The sequence below is a fragment of the Lepisma saccharinum genome, chromosome 4 (assembly GCF_977018435.1).
Source record: "Lepisma saccharinum chromosome 4, izLepSacc3.1, whole genome shotgun sequence".
Classification (NCBI taxonomy): Eukaryota; Metazoa; Arthropoda; class Insecta; order Zygentoma; family Lepismatidae; genus Lepisma; species Lepisma saccharinum.
This window is the reverse complement of record NC_139232.1, coordinates 114,021,163-114,038,337: the sequence shown is the minus strand read 5'-3', so window position 1 is coordinate 114,038,337 and position 17,175 is coordinate 114,021,163.

The window sequence follows — 17,175 nt, the reverse complement described above, 5'->3', positions numbered from 1 at the left end:
ACGCTACCGAGGAAGAACAACTGAGTGTGTTGGATTCTGTCCTGGGAAAGATGAAAGACAAAGGACTGACGATTAGTTATCGAAAGTCACGTCACTTCAGGAAGAAAATTGATTTTCTTGGGTTTACAATTTCAGAAAATACGATTTCTTGTGCAGAAAGTAAGAGGAAACAAGCAGAGCAATTGCAGCGTCCCAGAAATATCAAGCAGGTTAGGAGACTAGTAGGTTTCTTAAATTTTCTGTCGGATTTCATAAAGGACCAAGCAATGATATCCAAACCGATCACAGACTTGTTACAAGGAAATAGGAAATTTTCTTGGGGAAAAGAACAAGAAGAGAGTTTGCAGAAGTTGAAGGATGCAATTGTAAATAGTCCTGATCTCAAGATTCCTGACGTTTCGAAACCGTTTCACTTGTTTGTAGACTGCTCTGACATAGCGCTTGGCTATATCGTCGCTCAGGAGGACGATACAACCAGAAAATTACAGACTGTTGCATTTGGGAGTAAGAAGCTGTCTGACACTCAGCGTTCTTATTCTGTGACAGCGAAAGAGTTATTTGCGTTGACCATGGGCCTGGAGAAATTTGAATATTACTTTCTGCAAGCACCGGAAGTGATAGCTTACACTGACCATTCTGCACTCGTGGACATCTTGAAATCTTCTCAGATTCCGAGCCACATAAACAGAATAATAAACAGGGTGACCAGGTTTCCAGTTACAGTAAAATACATTGCCGGTAGAAATAACACAGCTGTTGACTACTTGTCGAGGATCGAAGCGGGATTCTCTGAAAGGGAGAATTACATTGGATCTTCGGATGCAGAAGAGAATTATCCGATAGAGGACATCAAGCCTGAAGGATATTTCAGATTAGAGATGCCTGATGGGACGATAATGGAACACCATGAGATTCCTAAAGTCGAAGGCAAAGTGTGTCAGAAATTCGACCGAAAGCAGAAAAGGAAAACGGAAGCGATGTTTACAGATGTAGCTGGCAACACTGTCAATAGAGGACAGACAGACGGACAGAAAGAAACTTCGCCGCCCGTAGATCTTAACGATAAAGAAATGTGGAAAGGAGAACAACAGAGTGATCCTTATTTGTCGAAATTAATTGGATGTTTAAATGGGGAAGAAGTTGAAATAAAGGATTCTCGAGAGAAGAGAAAATTTGACTTTTATCTGCAACATTCCTGTCTCGATGATGATGGACTGCTTTACCGTTTCGTTGACGAAAACACTGGACTTTATCCACCGTTTAGCTCCAGATTGAAGCTGTGGGTACCAGAGAAGTTGAAGAGTGAAGTAATTAAATCTTCGCATGATGATTTATTATCTGCGCACTTAGGACATGGAAAGACATTGTTTAAGGTCCTAGAGAATTATACTTGGGATGGAGTAGTCAAAGATGTCAGTAACTATTGCAAAAGTTGTATCACTTGTCTTCAGTATAATCCTGACAACAGCAGAAAGATGGGATTTATGAATTCGAGGAAAGCTACTGCGCCTGAATACAAAGTGTTTCTGGACATTTTTGGACCACTGCCTACAAGTACGAAGGGGAGATACAAGTACTGTTTAGTCATTCAAGATGAGTTCTCAAGGCACATTAGCTTAATACCGCTTAGAACTACAACGGCGAGGACGATCTCGCAAGCATTCTTGAAGTACTGTTTTCAGTCAGGATTCCCGAAATACGTTGTCAGTGACAACCAGAGTGTATTTCGAAGCAAACTGTATTCACAAACGTTGCGTTCTGTGAATTGCAAGCCGGTGTATATTACGCCATATAGACCGAAGGGAAATAAATCAGAAGCAGCGATTAAGATAATCAAGCAAGCACTTGGGAAGTTCTGCAAGGAACACTCGTCGTGGGCTGAAAACTTGGACGCGATCAGTTTTGCCATTAATAATGCAACGAATTCGATGACTGGATTGAAGCCGTCATTTTTGTTCTTTGGACGTGATTTGTACACACCGCATGACACTCGGAAATGGAGCTTCAGAGGGAAGATGGAACCGGGGAAGACGTCACGGCGGAGGGACAGATGGATTACGTCATAGAGTTAAAGGAAAGAATGGGCGCGGCTTTCGAATTTGCAAGAGAAAAAGAAGAAAAGACGAGGCAAAAGGCGTCGAGGGCCTACAATAAGGGCAGAAGAACGGTTAATCTTCGTGTCGGAGATCGAGTATTGCTTCAAGAGCATAGAATTTCGTCTGCTTTTAACAAGCAAACTGCGTGCTTTATCCCGAAATTCAAAGGGATCTACAGAATTCAGAAATTCACTACTCCAAATAATGTTGTTTTGGAAAAGGAAGGTGAGGGCAAGAGAGTTCTGGCTAACGTTGACCAGCTGAAGGCCATTCCGAGAAGAAATTTGAGAAGTGTGAGGGAGAGCACTCGTCCCTAAATTCTACCCTGAGAATCCATCTCAAGGGGAGGGGGTAGAAGGGCTGTGAAAAATGATGGAAAGGAAGCCGAGTGACCGACTTCTTGTTTGTACAGTAGTTAATTAAGTTCCTGATTTATTGTCGCTACACATTAGAGTTCTGGTAAATTTATTTCATGTGAATGTAATATTTAAAATTACGGACTGTTGGATTTTATGTTATGTCAACCTTTTTGCCGAAAATGGGTGGCGACAATTGTGAACATTAAGACATGAGATTTTCATCGCTAAGAGAATGCTAAAGGATGGCAGTTCGATGCCCGGAAAAGGAAGGGAAAGTTTCCTTATAGATGAAAAATGGAAAGCCATTTTACAGTCGGGTCGTGTAATCGAACGATATAACTTTTTGAAAGCATTTGAAGCTGAAATTCGGCAGGAGTCGAACCGAGTACCGCAGAAGTCCCAGACGCAAGGACTAGGGAACTAAGGAGCCGGGAGTTCTTCGGATGGACCGAGGAGGAGGCTGAGTCAACCCTAGAGCGGGAGCCGGACATGTTCTTTGGAAGGCGGAGGAGCTGAATCCGTCTGCACCTGGGAGCAGTCCTGATGACCAGATGACCGAGATGTCCAGGAGGTTTCCAGGATTCCCGGAGGAAGAATCCGTGTGGAAATAGGATATTTAGTGCAGTGAAATCGAGACTCTTCTTTTCAGAGAGACGGTTGTGATGTGTAGTGAAAATAACTTTTTCAGTGAACTTTTTCTTTTTCAGATACAGTGCTTAACTTTTCTCAGTGACTTTAAGACAATTCACATAGACTGAAATTTAAATTTCACATTGAATTGTAACGCTGGGGAGGGGGAATCTAAGCGTTACTCCAAGAAACGTCTTAACAGGCGCGAGGCCGCCCGACGTGTACATTTCTCAACCTCCACGGTGACAAGGCACTAGGCTGCCCGGCGCACCGTAATTACTTCAAAATAACATCCAGTACAAACTACCTTTTTACCTGTAAACTGGACACCAAGGCACTAGCTTGCCCGGAAATCCAATCTCTTACAGCATCCGTTTCGGGAGACCTGTCCTCCGGTCCTAGCTAACCGAAGCAAAAACAGCCTCTCCCTTCCAAGTCTCAGTTCCAACAGCCGACCTCCCCTACTCTCATCTGGGAGTTTATATACGTTTGGTTGGCGTCTGTTGCCAACGGCCCTTCTTTCAAAATTTTTAATCTTTAACAGCTAAACTGCCCGCCTTTCTTTTGAACGTTCGAAACACGAAGCAAGAACAGAGAGCTACATGATATTTATACATGGAATAATACGAACCTAAAAATGCATAATAAATTGATTTACACTAATCACACATATATATGTTTATACACGTAATTACCCAATTAATTAACATATTAATAAAATATTTAAATAAGAGAAAAAAAACTGTTGCCCTGACACGGGGGCAGGGTAACACTATTAATGAGAAGAAAAATCAAAGGTTATGTCTATTAATTAAAAATAAGATCTAAATACTCCTATGTGCTATAAAACAAATACATTATTAGCAAGTTCTTTACTGTCATTTTAAATTTAGTTGGATTATGATTCTTGAATTCCTCTGGCAGTTTGTTATAAAGTTTCACACCTTGAAATCCCAGACCATTGCGTGTTTTGGATGTGCGGACAGTAGAAAGGTGGAGGGAGTTATGCATACGAGTGCTGTATTTGTGTATGTCTGGATTTTTTGAGAGGATTTCAGAATTTGTATGAATAAAGTACAATGTTTCTAATATGTACAAACATGGAAGAGGTAATATTTGAAATTCATTGAAAATTTGTTTCGTTGGGCTTGAGAGGGATACATTTTTCATCATTTTTAATATCAGTTTTTGCCAAATAAAAATTTTCTGCGTTTTGGGTGAAACTTCCCCAGAAAGAGATACCATATGTATCCACAGATCTTCCTAATTCATTTTTATTCTTATGTTGAATTGGGGAAATAGAACAAACATAATCAGGGTTCTCAATCATAGACAAAATAAGTTCCCAGCTTCTTCAGGCCATTTTAAAATAACTTTTCAAGAGAATCAAGTTTAGTCAAATTTGTTCAAAATAAATTAACAAAATATACTAAAAACGTTTTTACATATAATATATCCCATCAAGAAGGTAGTTAAAAAAGAAGGAATTGATTTTAATTCCCAAATTCAAGCAAGTACAAAAAATAGCACTTACTTGGAAGATCTAGTTGTATAATGCATTATGCTGACCATCCCACAAATCTTTATTTTACTTAACACGTAAGGCATAACTTTCCATTTCACTAAGTAGCTGAAGTACATTTTTATCACATATAATATGAAGTCCATATATAACCACATGATGTGGTGAAAGCTTGTATATATATATATACAGGGCAGGGTGTTTCTAAAGGTCGTTTACAACGCTTTGGAGGTGATTCCTCACACGAAAACAAGCAAAAAGTGTGAGTTCCACTTTTACAACTGAGGCTTCGTTTCCGAGATAAGAGCCTCGCAAAAGGTGACAAAGTGAACGTCACACCTAACTGGGACGAATACTATCACAGATAGAGAGGCGGATCCAAGGGAATTATCAAGGAATCGTATGTGCTCAGTCCGGAAGTTACTATGAAAAGTTCACTGCACGCATGCGCAATGGAGTCCTCAAAGGAATTGGGGATTTCCAGCAAGAACAATGCATGGAAAGGGTATGTAACGCAGCAAGAAGGACCGTGACAATGAGAAATGCATTAAAGACAACACATCCCGACCTCAAACATCAAAACATGAGCACGGAACACAAAATCCGAAAAGTTGAGCACGGTTGCATATCCCAATTACACGCGAGGAATGAACAAATCATGTCATGTGGCATACGAGAGAGACATTACTCCACCAGGCGGAGGGAAAGAAAAACACAGTATCAGATGATTGCGACAACGTGTATTTTTACACGCGACAACTACGTAATATCCCCCCCCCCCACACACACACACAACAAACAACAAATGCTACAATGTCTTACGCACAGACAGTGCGTGTCACTGTACGCCAACTGAAGATGTCACTTTCACCACACAACGGGAGTGGGGAGCAATACCAAGAGTGTTCGCACGCGATCACTGTGACTTAAAAGAGACCAGTTTTGGAAGCGCTGCGCAGGCAAGTCTGGCTCTCATAGTCTACGTTTGACTTTCATGACTGCTGTACCCGCGAGAGGAGCTCGAAGGGTTGGTTCTCTCCGGCAGTCGTCCCAGTCTTTTTGCAGGTGCTGGGATATGATCAGCAGTTCGCTCTAGGTTGTCATAGGCATTTGAAAGTACTAGTATGTTGTATTGAAAGAAGTTGACGTGGTGGAGTGGGCAAGTCAAGTATCGCAACAATTGGTCTGTGGTGTTCGTACCGTACGGTGATAAAGCCAATTTGTGCAGTGTGCCAGTGTTAAACCAAAAATATACTTTGCAGTTCCAGCTCCCTATTACACAGATGGCTGCGTATACGACCCAGCACCTAGCAGACATGCATCCCATGTATGGGGAGGCACGTGGTAATAGCCGTGAGGCAAGGCGTCTTTATGGAGAACACTTTCCACATAGACGTTTACAGTCTCACGCCTTCTTTCAGGCAGTGGACAGTCGACTGCGTGAAACAGGTTCAGTGTTACCACCGCGGGAAGAATTAGGAAGATCCCGAAGTGTACGCACACATCAGTTTGCAGAAGATGTGTTAACAGCGGTCGCAGAACATCCTGGCACCAGTACGCGCGTGCTCGCTCGGGCACGAAACATGTCTCATGTGAATGTTTGGCGAGTGTTGTCAGAGGAAGGAATGCACCCTTTTAAATTGCAGAAAGTACAAGAACTGTTACCTCGTGACTTTCGCCTTCGTATGGAGTTTTGCCAATGGTTGTTGCATCAGCCTCGTTGCTCGCATCAACGTCGCCGCCGCGACGGTAGCAGGTACACCTGGCTTGTTTGCTCGTACTCGTCCATTTCTTGATTCGTCGCTGTCATCTCTGCGAAGAAGTGAACGGCAAACATTTTGAAAACCGTCTGTGATTATCGCCCTCGGCAAATCCCAGTGAGAACACTCTTGGTATTGCTCCCCACATCCTTTGTGTGGTGAAAGTGACATATTCAGTTGGCGTACAGTGACACGCACTGTCTGTGCGTAAGACATTGTAGCATTTGTTGTTTGTTGTGTGTGGGGGGGGGGGGATATTACGTAGTTGTCGCGTGTAAAAATACACGTTGTCGCAATCATCTGATACTGTGTTTTTCTTTCCCTCCTCCTGGTGGAGTAATGTGTCTCTCGTATGCCACATGACATGATTCGTTCATTCCTCGCGTGTAATTGGGATATGCAACCGTGCTCAACTTTTCGGATTTTGTGTTCCGTGCTCATGTTTTGATGTTTGAGGTCGGGATGTGTTGTCTTTAATGCATTTCTCATTGTCACGGTCCTTCTTGCTGCGTTACATACCCTTTCCATGCATTGTTCTTGCTGGAAATCCCCAATTCCTTTGAGGACTCCATTGCGCATGCGTGCAGTGAACTTTTCATAGTAACTTCCGGACTGAGCACATACGATTCCTTGATAATTCCCTTGGATCCGCCTCTCTATCTGTGATAGTATTCGTCCCAGTTAGGTGTGACGTTCACTTTGTCACCTTTTGCGAGGCTCCTATCTCGGAAACGAAGCCTCAGTCGTAACAATGGAACTCACACTTTTTGCTTGTTTTCGTGTGAGGAATCGTCCGACCCTGTGGCCGAGTGGTTAGGATTTCCCTTATCTAATGTGCCCCTTGCAATTGTTGATATTGCATGATACACGAAACACTCCGTGTGGTTAGCACAGCTCGCTACGCCCCCGGTGTCTCGGGTTCTTAATCCTGGCCTAGACATTCGTGTCATTTGTAATTTCATCATATCATTCTCATCTTCGCGATTAGCCAAAGGTGGCAGAAAATAGAATTAAAATAAACCAAATCAATCAATCAATTATGGAGATATTTTAGAATGAGTAATATTGAATTTCAGTCTGCCCATTATTTGTCTTGGTCAGTTTATAAATACTGTCAATGCTTCTTACAACATCGCAAGTATCATTAATGTTTTGGATTTTGCTCAGGCAAGACTCCCAAGTTGTTGCTTTGAAGTCGTCTCTCTTAACGAGGAATGCTAGTGGCAACCCTGCCACGCGACTCTGGTAGTTATGTGAGAGCAAGCGTTTGCTGTGTTGGGTTGCATACGTACAGGATAGATTTTAAGCGCTTACAGCGCAGAAACTAAGCGCTTTCGAGGTAAACTTTATAGGGAAAAGTTACTAGTTTTTATAATATCTACCAGCACCCAAGCGTTGTTCAAAGAGTTTTGCGACACCTTGTATATACCGGGTGGTCCAAAAGTCCCGGAACAGTCACATATCGTTAGAAATACACATCGAATCGGAAAACGAAAAAATACGTGTTTAATAAGTGAAAGAAAGCTATTCAATGATATCACACTTGATTCCCCACCCCTGCCCCCCTGGGGATGGGGCATGGGGCAACTGAAATTTTAAATGGAAACCCCCATTTTGTATTGTATAATCGGAAAGAGGACTTCATTCCGAGACAACGAGCTATCAACCGTCCTCGTAGCTCAATTACGAACGGTGATATGGCGATTTTAAATTTGCATAAATCTGCACGTCAAGACCTTTCAATAGATGGAAAGGGGGGGGGGCTAGGATCACATGCAGATTCCGAATCTGCAATCGTTTTCACTCTAGCTCAATTAGGGGCAGAGATACGTCACTTTGAAAATTTTTTGGGTGTTATGTTTTGTTTTTTTGGGGCGAAAATTTAAAATTGCCATATCTCTGTTCCTATTTGAGGTAGGAGAGGATGGTTGATATCTCTTTGGACTCGGAATGAAGTCCTCTTTCCGATTCTACAATAACATTTAAAATTTCACAGTTGCCCCCCGCCCCACCCCCAGGGGGCGGGGGTGGGAAATCAAGTGTGATATCATTGAATAGCTTTCTTTCACTTATTAAACACATATTTTTTTTCGTTTTCCGATTCGGTGTATTTCTCACGATATGTGACCGTTCCGGGACTTTTGGACCACCCGTTATATATATATATATATATATATATATATATATATATATATATATATATGTGTGTGTGTGTGTGTGTGTGTGTGTGTGTGTGTGTGTGTGTGTGTGTGCGTGTGCGTGCGTGTGCGCGCACAGGCAGGGTGGCATTCGAAGAGGGGTATTTGGGGGGAAACTATATGCATAATGTATAGAATATCCACAGGAGTTTCTGGAATTTCCCACCTGGGAATTTTAAAAACACACACACAAAACAACTAAATCTCTGGCAATTTTTCGTCTTCATTGTATATTTTCTTGACTGTTGGTACTCATGTGAAATAATGATATCCAAAGTTATTGCCATTTAAATAATTTCTTGTTTTCTTAAATAAAATGAACAATAACATAAAATACGAGGGATAGTTGAAAAAAAACTATGTCAGTGGCGAGCTGTGCTAAATCAGGCAGGGGAACAGGTCCCCTGCACCCCCGCCCATGGGTGTCAATATAATACAGTAGATCAAGTAAAATTCGACCCTTATTGAAATGAACCAAATAAATATACGATACATATAGCCTATTACAAATTGTCAGAGGCACGTTAAAATTATATGACAATAATAACTTTAAACCAAATATGATATAATATAAAGAAAGCATTAAAGATAAAATTGTTCATGCGCAACAAACAAAATTAATAATATCAATTTATGAGCGATCAGAGAAAAAATAATGTTTTGTCGGAACTTGTTTAATCTCTTTATTCGTAGATTAAGTTTACGTTTTTTCATAGAGTTGAGTATTCTTGTAATTCATATGTCCTCATTGCAATAATGACACACAGATGGCTGAGTTTTTTTTTCATGACATCCGCTAGATTAGTAGTTGTTAATGTGACAAAACCCGACCTGTTCCAGACTCCCTTCTCAGGATCAAACAAGGACAATAATATCATTTGCCACTGGAAGAATATCCAGTTAATCATTTTACAGAATTTTAGTAACTCATTTGAAAATGTCTTGAGTATGATTTCCTTTTAGTTTTTAATTCAGTTTGGATAGGTGTTGGTTTGTTGTATTTTGTGCAAAGTTCAAGGAACTAAAGGCTTTCGTCTTTAGCTGGTTGATCATACAACACTTGCAACATTCGCTTTCTTGCCCTACCGCTGCGTGCCTTGAAACTTTGATCTTTGGGCTGGTGGAACAGGTGGATGGGAGCTGTTCCCTCGGAAGCTATTTTGCAGCGTTTAGCCAAGGTATCTTAAGATATTTAGCAGACGCTTAGACTGTAGAAGATTTTTTCCAGTACGTTATGAATGTCAGACACAAGTTCATAACGAGATTAGGAAGTAATAGACTTACTACACCCAAAAGTATCATTATGACGCAATTAAACTTCAGCACATAGCAAAAACTGGAAATAGAACGAATCTGCTATGTGTCTCGGAGGGAACAGCTAGGGAGTTCAGCTTCCATGGTGGGACCGTGGGGATCGTCTACCTTCGCGCGTGGTTGGAAATACTCAGCGTCAAACAGTAGAGAACGATGAGGCTGTCTATGCAATGGGGGTAGGCGACTTAAGAGCCCGTATCAGCGTCACTCGAAAAAAGCACCGGACAGATGTCAAATTTTCTTCCTAGTCTTACCAATATTGATTCCATTTCCCCCTTCGAACGCAAATCCATTGCATGGTAGACCGTTTGAGACTTTACTGGTGGGAGGCTTGCTTTGTCGAAAGAAACAGAAGACAAGGTTCCCTGTCCGCTACTCACCCCCCCCCCCCCCCCCCCGCCTGGAAGGTCAGGCTCTGACCATAAAAGACCTTTCTTTTGAGCCCGCACGTTTATAACTCCGAGCCGAGAGGGTTTCTGTGACAGGACAACACTTTTTCCGAGTGTCTGAAAGAAGAAAAACACACATTGACGAACTTCGCAATACAACTTACATGTAATAGAGCCAAGGTATATTTAGGGGAGGCGGGGTGTCCAGGGAGTCCGAATCTTCCGCGAGAGACTTACGAAGTACTAAAATTAAATTATGTAAATATGCTTGTTTTGTTTAGCATCTGTCGTATAATCGAGAGAGGTGTATTTCCGTCAAACTTATTGTAAGGGAAGGATTACATTGGGGTCATACAACTTTGGATGACTGTATCAAAGAAGATTTATACACACCACTACCTAAGTAATATGCTTAAATATTAAATTAAGAGCTTTACTTTTCGTCAAATGGATCTAACATCCTTTTTCGTTATTCAATAAATATTCAATTCCTTATCTGTTTCACAATCACCTTGCCAGGGCAGTTGTTTTTATACAAATTGAAGCGATCTGAACTATTCATGAGCTAGATAATGAATATGTGCGGTTATATTCCTATTCTTATGCCATCTTTTCCCATTCATGTGATAACAATATTAATTAATATTTTAATATTATTAATTTAATATTACTGTTATTTTAACTTGTTTTTATTATTAGAAGAAGGTACCAACATCATAGGCGTGCGCAGACCCTCTGATAAGGGGGGGGGGGCAAAAACCTTGAAAATTAAGTCAGGTCGGCAAAGAAAAACCTCATTTTATCTCACTGTTTTAGTTTTTTGCATTGATGTGATATATATATGTGTGTGTGTTCGCGCGCGCGAGTGTGTATATTATATATATATATATATATATATATATATATATATACCTAGGTATTAACATATTATTTAAATACATTACGTAATCTATTCATCCGCCCCTTAACAAACCAACAGCAAAAATTATATAAATTGTCTCTGAAATGTGAGCGCTCGTTTTCCTCCAAACCAAACTGTTATAGCAGCAACTGTCTGAATTACTTATTCGTTCTTACTTTCTTTCTGGTAATTTACAATGTATTGGAGAAAAGAAACTGCGAGCGAAGCGAGCAAGAAAATTTTTCGATCCAAATTTTTGAAAGTTGAAAACAGTATTGATTTAATAGGGCGCAAAAAAATTCATGGGACGGCATGGCATTCTCTTTTACAATTTTTCTCAATCAGATTGTTCGGCGCCCAGGGCCAACTCCCGCTACTTCCTAGCTACGGCTCGGAACTTGACAAGACTGCAAGAAAAGCAGGTACCCCGAGCGAAGCGAGAAAGAAAATTTTACGAAATGTATTTTTATTTGTATAAAATTTAAAGTCGAGGGGACAATTGTCCCTCTGTAACCCCCTGCAAGTGATCCTGACCGTCTGGAAGAAATAATGCAAGATGGACGTGAAAACTAATTCCGTCTTGAGTATCCTTTTGTCCTGCTACTAGTAGATTCTGCTAGTCTTGCTTTCTTTTAATTCAATGATTTCCGTCCAAGGTTGGAAAAAGACATAAGCAATGCCCCCCTGTCCCATTTTGGTTGCGCCATTTAATTTTAGAGTATAATATTGTTTGTCCTCCTCCGTAGTCGAGCGGGTTAAGGCGTTCACTCGTCTTGAGATCGTTCGCTGCGGGACGGCGTAGGTTCGAATCCGGCTCTGGTCGGAATTTATTCGACCTACGTATAGGGCCGGTGGCAACCCACTATCGTGAGGAAATTGGGGAGCTCCGAGTGAGTGAGCGTAATCCGGTCGAGAAGACCTACTATAACGGCTGGGGATACGTCGGGCTGACCCCCCGACTATTCCAATACTGGTTCAAGATCTCCACGCTTAGAGGTGACGAAGGAAAGCGTGGGAGGGAGATCGGCAGTCGGTAGGTATGCCTAGACCCTTCATGGGCTGTTGCGCAACGGATTATTATTTAATATTGTTTAATAACAGCGACAATATTGCTCTCCACTAAATTTCTAGGTGAAAGTATAATAATATAGGGGCATGGAAGGTCTGGAAGGGGGGCAAGGATGACCACACCTTGAAAACGAAGGTCAACCTAAAAGTATATATTTCACAAGTATAATTAGATTTCAGTCATAGTAATTTACATTAATTATTATGTAATGGGGACGCAGGAATGCGATAATTTCAAATTCAAGTGGTGTTTTTTGAGGGGACAGCACTAGTATCGGGGTAATATGCCCCATGAAAAAAGTACCTTTCTTGTCCCTTTGTGGAAAAATCTGCGAACGTCCGTGATTAGGGGGCAATCCCCCCCCCCCGCCCGTGCGCACGCCTCTGACCAACATATATGGAATAGTTTATAACATCGAGTAGCAGGATATCTCTCCTGTATGGTGCAGTAAACTAGGGAAATAATGACGATGTTTTGTAGTAGTGCATAGCTATTCACCCTGTTGCGACACATGTGCAGAACAGGCGGAAGACATTCTTTTGTGTTTTCTGCAGTTGGTGGATTATCCTAAGTGAGATGATTTTGATGTTCTTTCTTTTCTTAACGTAATAAAAACGTGTCTTACAACCTAAGGCGTCATGCTTTGTGCTCCGCCTGAGGATGAATTGTATGATGAAACTGATGAACGGACACTCACAAAGAGCATCCATGCCTGGATTCGAACTCCCGGATGTGCTAACCACTTCATCACGGAGGCCAGTGCTAATGCACATGAATATCAATCCAAGTTAGTCATTTGGAATCATTGGGAAAGTCGTGTAGTTAGTAAAATGTGTACTTTTAGCATTTTTGATACAATTAAAACTATTTACAGCCAATGCATATTACTCGTATTGAACCGGAACGACGAATTTGTGAATTTACTACAGGACTTTTCAAACATCAGCAGATAAGGCTAATACAGTTTCTTGTTCATATCTATCATAGTTATCCTGAAATACACGTATGTCAGTTTTCACGCAGCTTACTAGTTTCCAGATATGCTTGATTCTGTTAACTGTACACTCCTCTTATTCATAGTTGCGAACTATCTCTCCGGATCCGAGCATGCATGTGAAAAAGAACTGAATCACCCCGCCACGGGGGCAGCTTTTCTGATTGTAGTTTCTCATTCGAGTATCTGCAATGAACATAATTGTCAGCGATGTTTTCTCAATCCTTTCATCGTTACATCGTTCTTGAAAACATCCGAGAGGCAAAAATACGACATTAAGGAATTAAAAGACTAAAGAAACTAACTAACTCTTAAATGTTAATAATTAGAAAGATTATAAGTGAACCTTCCCGCCTCGGTTAGCGGTAATAATGATGCTTTGTAATCGACGGGTCACGAGTTCGATCCACGGTTAGGAACATTTAATTAAGTGGCTCGGATTCCACTATAGGCTGTAGGTTTTGTCCCGATTAGCCTTTGTGCAACTAAACATTGCAATTTAGTGCAAAAATCAGCAAGCTTGGGCATTTTTATTCCTTGTAAGCCTAGGTCTTCATGTTAATAAATTATTATTTATGACGTTGGAAAATAATTTATGCCGAGTGGCCAATTTCTATTCCATGGAGAAGAATCAGATGTGAAACATATATAAAACTATTGGTAGTTATTTTCACTACTAATCAAATCTGCCCAGTGCGAGAGCTGCAACTGTATCCATTGATTTATGTCAATGATATTGATAGTCAATGCTTTTGTCTCCTAGTGTAGGTGAATTTGCAGTGAAAATATGTTTGTTCTCTCAGTGTTACCTTCACAATACAATTGGTAACATCCTCCAACTTATAAAAATTAATTTTTAACACTCGTTCCAAAAATAGTGACATGATTTACATAGGATAATAATTGTTATCATTTAACTTCGTAGGCATCGTATTATCATCGTTTGACCCTCCAACAACCAAACAGCAATCCCACAGCCTCTGAACACATCCACCTACCAGATAGGCAGCAGAGTATCTGTAAATTTTTTTGGCAAGTTTGGAGACTTGTGATTTAACAATTACTTAGTACGTATTAAATAATCAATGTCCGTTGTTGCTCCATTCAGATCTGCAGCTGCCACCTCCAACCACGATTTTACGTACAACACGTTGTAATAATCTTGCGATCTTATAAAAGCAGGAAATGTACTTGAACATAGCAATGGCCTTGCCCTAAGGGAAGTTTTATAATGGAAAATATTACGTAAGATAGCTTCTACTTCTTTAACTTTCGATCGAAAGGCGTCTACCGTACTATAAAAATCTGGGGGCTACAGGGAGCTTAGATATGTTGTTGGGGTTTCATCCCCCCTGACCTCCTTGTAGCGCCGTCCCTGGGTGTATGTATTTCGTCCAATGAGTACAAGCTAGCAAAACTGTGAATTTCAACAAGTTTGTAGATAATTCTGCAGCTGTTCATAAAAACAGACGTATATTATTAGTTTCTTGCTGTGGTTCATTTTCCCATTTCAGCAAAAAAGTATTCACACTCTTTGCATACGGTGAGTAAATGGGGGGGAAGGGAGAAGTTGCCCCTTAATAGCCTCACTTAGAAATTTAGTGCAGAAGAATCTAATAACGGTTCTTAAACAACATTATGCTTTTATAGAAATAAAAGTAAATACTATTTTCAAACCTACGAAAGTTCCAAGTAACTACGTAAGGAAAGGGTAGTGTATTACTTCCTATGTAATTGGACTCTCCCACTAGCAAATTTCTTATTAACACCTCCACATATTTTATTCTTTAGTTGCATTATCTGTATGTGTCTGCAGAATAAATTGCCCATATATTGCACATGAATAAATTATGTGTAGTTCTTTTGAATTTGCGGTACTAAACCACGTTTATACGTACAATAGTCTTTGAACGGCAGAGATGGGAAATAAAGCGCCAGCAGAGAACAATGGTGCCACTGAAGTTGAAATTCATCTAATAAAGTGATTTTAGGTGCGTCGGGACACACACGACCCTGTTTTGTTCCCATCAATGTAATAAAAACAGTGAGATGGAATGAAGGCTTTATTTCGTCAGCTGAACTCTTATCAAGGCCCTTGCTCCCCATAATCGGAGGATCTGAGCACGCCTAAAATTCCTTATACAGAAATAGTGTTATTTGTCGTATATCCAGAAAGTTGATTGATTTGCTTTATTTTACTTCGCTTTTTGTGCCACTTTTGGCCAATTTGCGAAGAAGGGAATAAGTGATGATATGATGAAATTGATGAATGGACACTCACAAACATCCGCGGCCAAGCCGGAATTCGAACCCGGGACCCCTGGCGTCGTAGCGCGATGTGCTAACAACTCCCCCACGGTGGCCGGCCCCAGAAAGTTGAAAGTGAATGAAATTTCTATGGTGTGTTTTGTATGGTCATTATCAATAGTAAGTCTGTCATATTATTCAACTAAATAATGTCTTTGGAAAAGAAAAAAACAACATATAATTAATGTATTTTATTTTACATAAGACCTATGCCTAAAAGTATTTTTGTATATGATGACACAGAACTATCTTATATTGTGACTTCTTTGTAATTGGTGATAAAATAACGCAGTAAAGTATTAAGTAAATATATTTTATCCCCCTACTTACAAATCATGAAAGGAGCCAAATTCGAAATTAAGTTGAACGGACGTTCAAAATGTTTAAAAATAGCACTATTTCCATAACAGATCATCAAGTATTTTTTACCATTGACCCTCAGAAATATCTCAAACTGACAATGAACGTTCATTGAACTTATTTATGATCGACAGCTAAAAAGTCGTTCATTTGCGTGGCTGGTTGATAATCCACCACCAGATAGAATTTACACAATATTTACCTAAAAACTTTGAGTAAAGTCACCTTCCCTCTAAAAAAATCCCTTGGTAATGGACTTTCGTGTTCTCACAAAAAAAAAGTTATAATTTGGCACAATTTTTCTTTTGCAGGCAAACCTTTTGTAAAGGTGTACTCGAGTCTGTGCAACCAGCCCTTCCCATTTGTGAACAATATACTGGGGAAATCCCCCGTTCTTCACTGTTGTCATTGCACTACAACCCCATCGTGATCTAGTATTAGGATATAACGTAGTGAAGAACTGTTTACAAGCATCGCCCAAACCATTGATTCTCCCCCAAAACCTTTCCCTGCATTCTTTTTTCTTTTCCTAGCTCTCAGCATGCGGTTTTCTTGGAAGACCGGCCGATTGTGAAAGAAAAAAGGGCCGGGGGGGGTTTGAGCGCGAGCGGTACAGAGGGGGAAACGGCTAGCGCGACCAGCTAAGAAACGTCGAAGTTAAAATTTACATACATTGCTCTGTACGTAGACAAACTACAGACATTCTAAAGAAAATTATGTAAGATCAGTTTCATTTCTTTGCTGTAGAAGAACAGTTGAAGCTTTCTTGCGCTTTAAAATGTTGATTTAAGTTATTACATACAATTGGCGAGCAAGTGAATTTTACGAAATTGAGATCAGGAAAACTACGTAATAAATAATATATTTAAAAAAAGGCTGCGCGACATAACTAACTTCATATTTGATCTTTAACTCGGTAAAATTTAAATGCCACACACTTGACTGTTCGAGCACAGAACGTCGACGCAAGAACCTATTTTTTAGGTATCGTAACCAGCGGTGATACGGGCTCTTAAAGAAACGTCCAGCCACGGTGAAAGATTTTCTTCAGCGTTACTTTTGGAAACGTTGATTTCGGGAGAAAGAAGTGTTCTTATTATGTTATCATAAATAATTTAAATAGCTCAAAAGGGCGATAAGTAGGAGGGAAGAGCCTGTTCCCTCTGTTCCATGGAGGGACTGCCACTGCCGTATGTGTATTTCCAGAAGGCGTGGAGATTTTGGGTTGGTAATATGTTGTAGTTATGCAGGCATCATCCTTCTTTTGTTGTCTGAT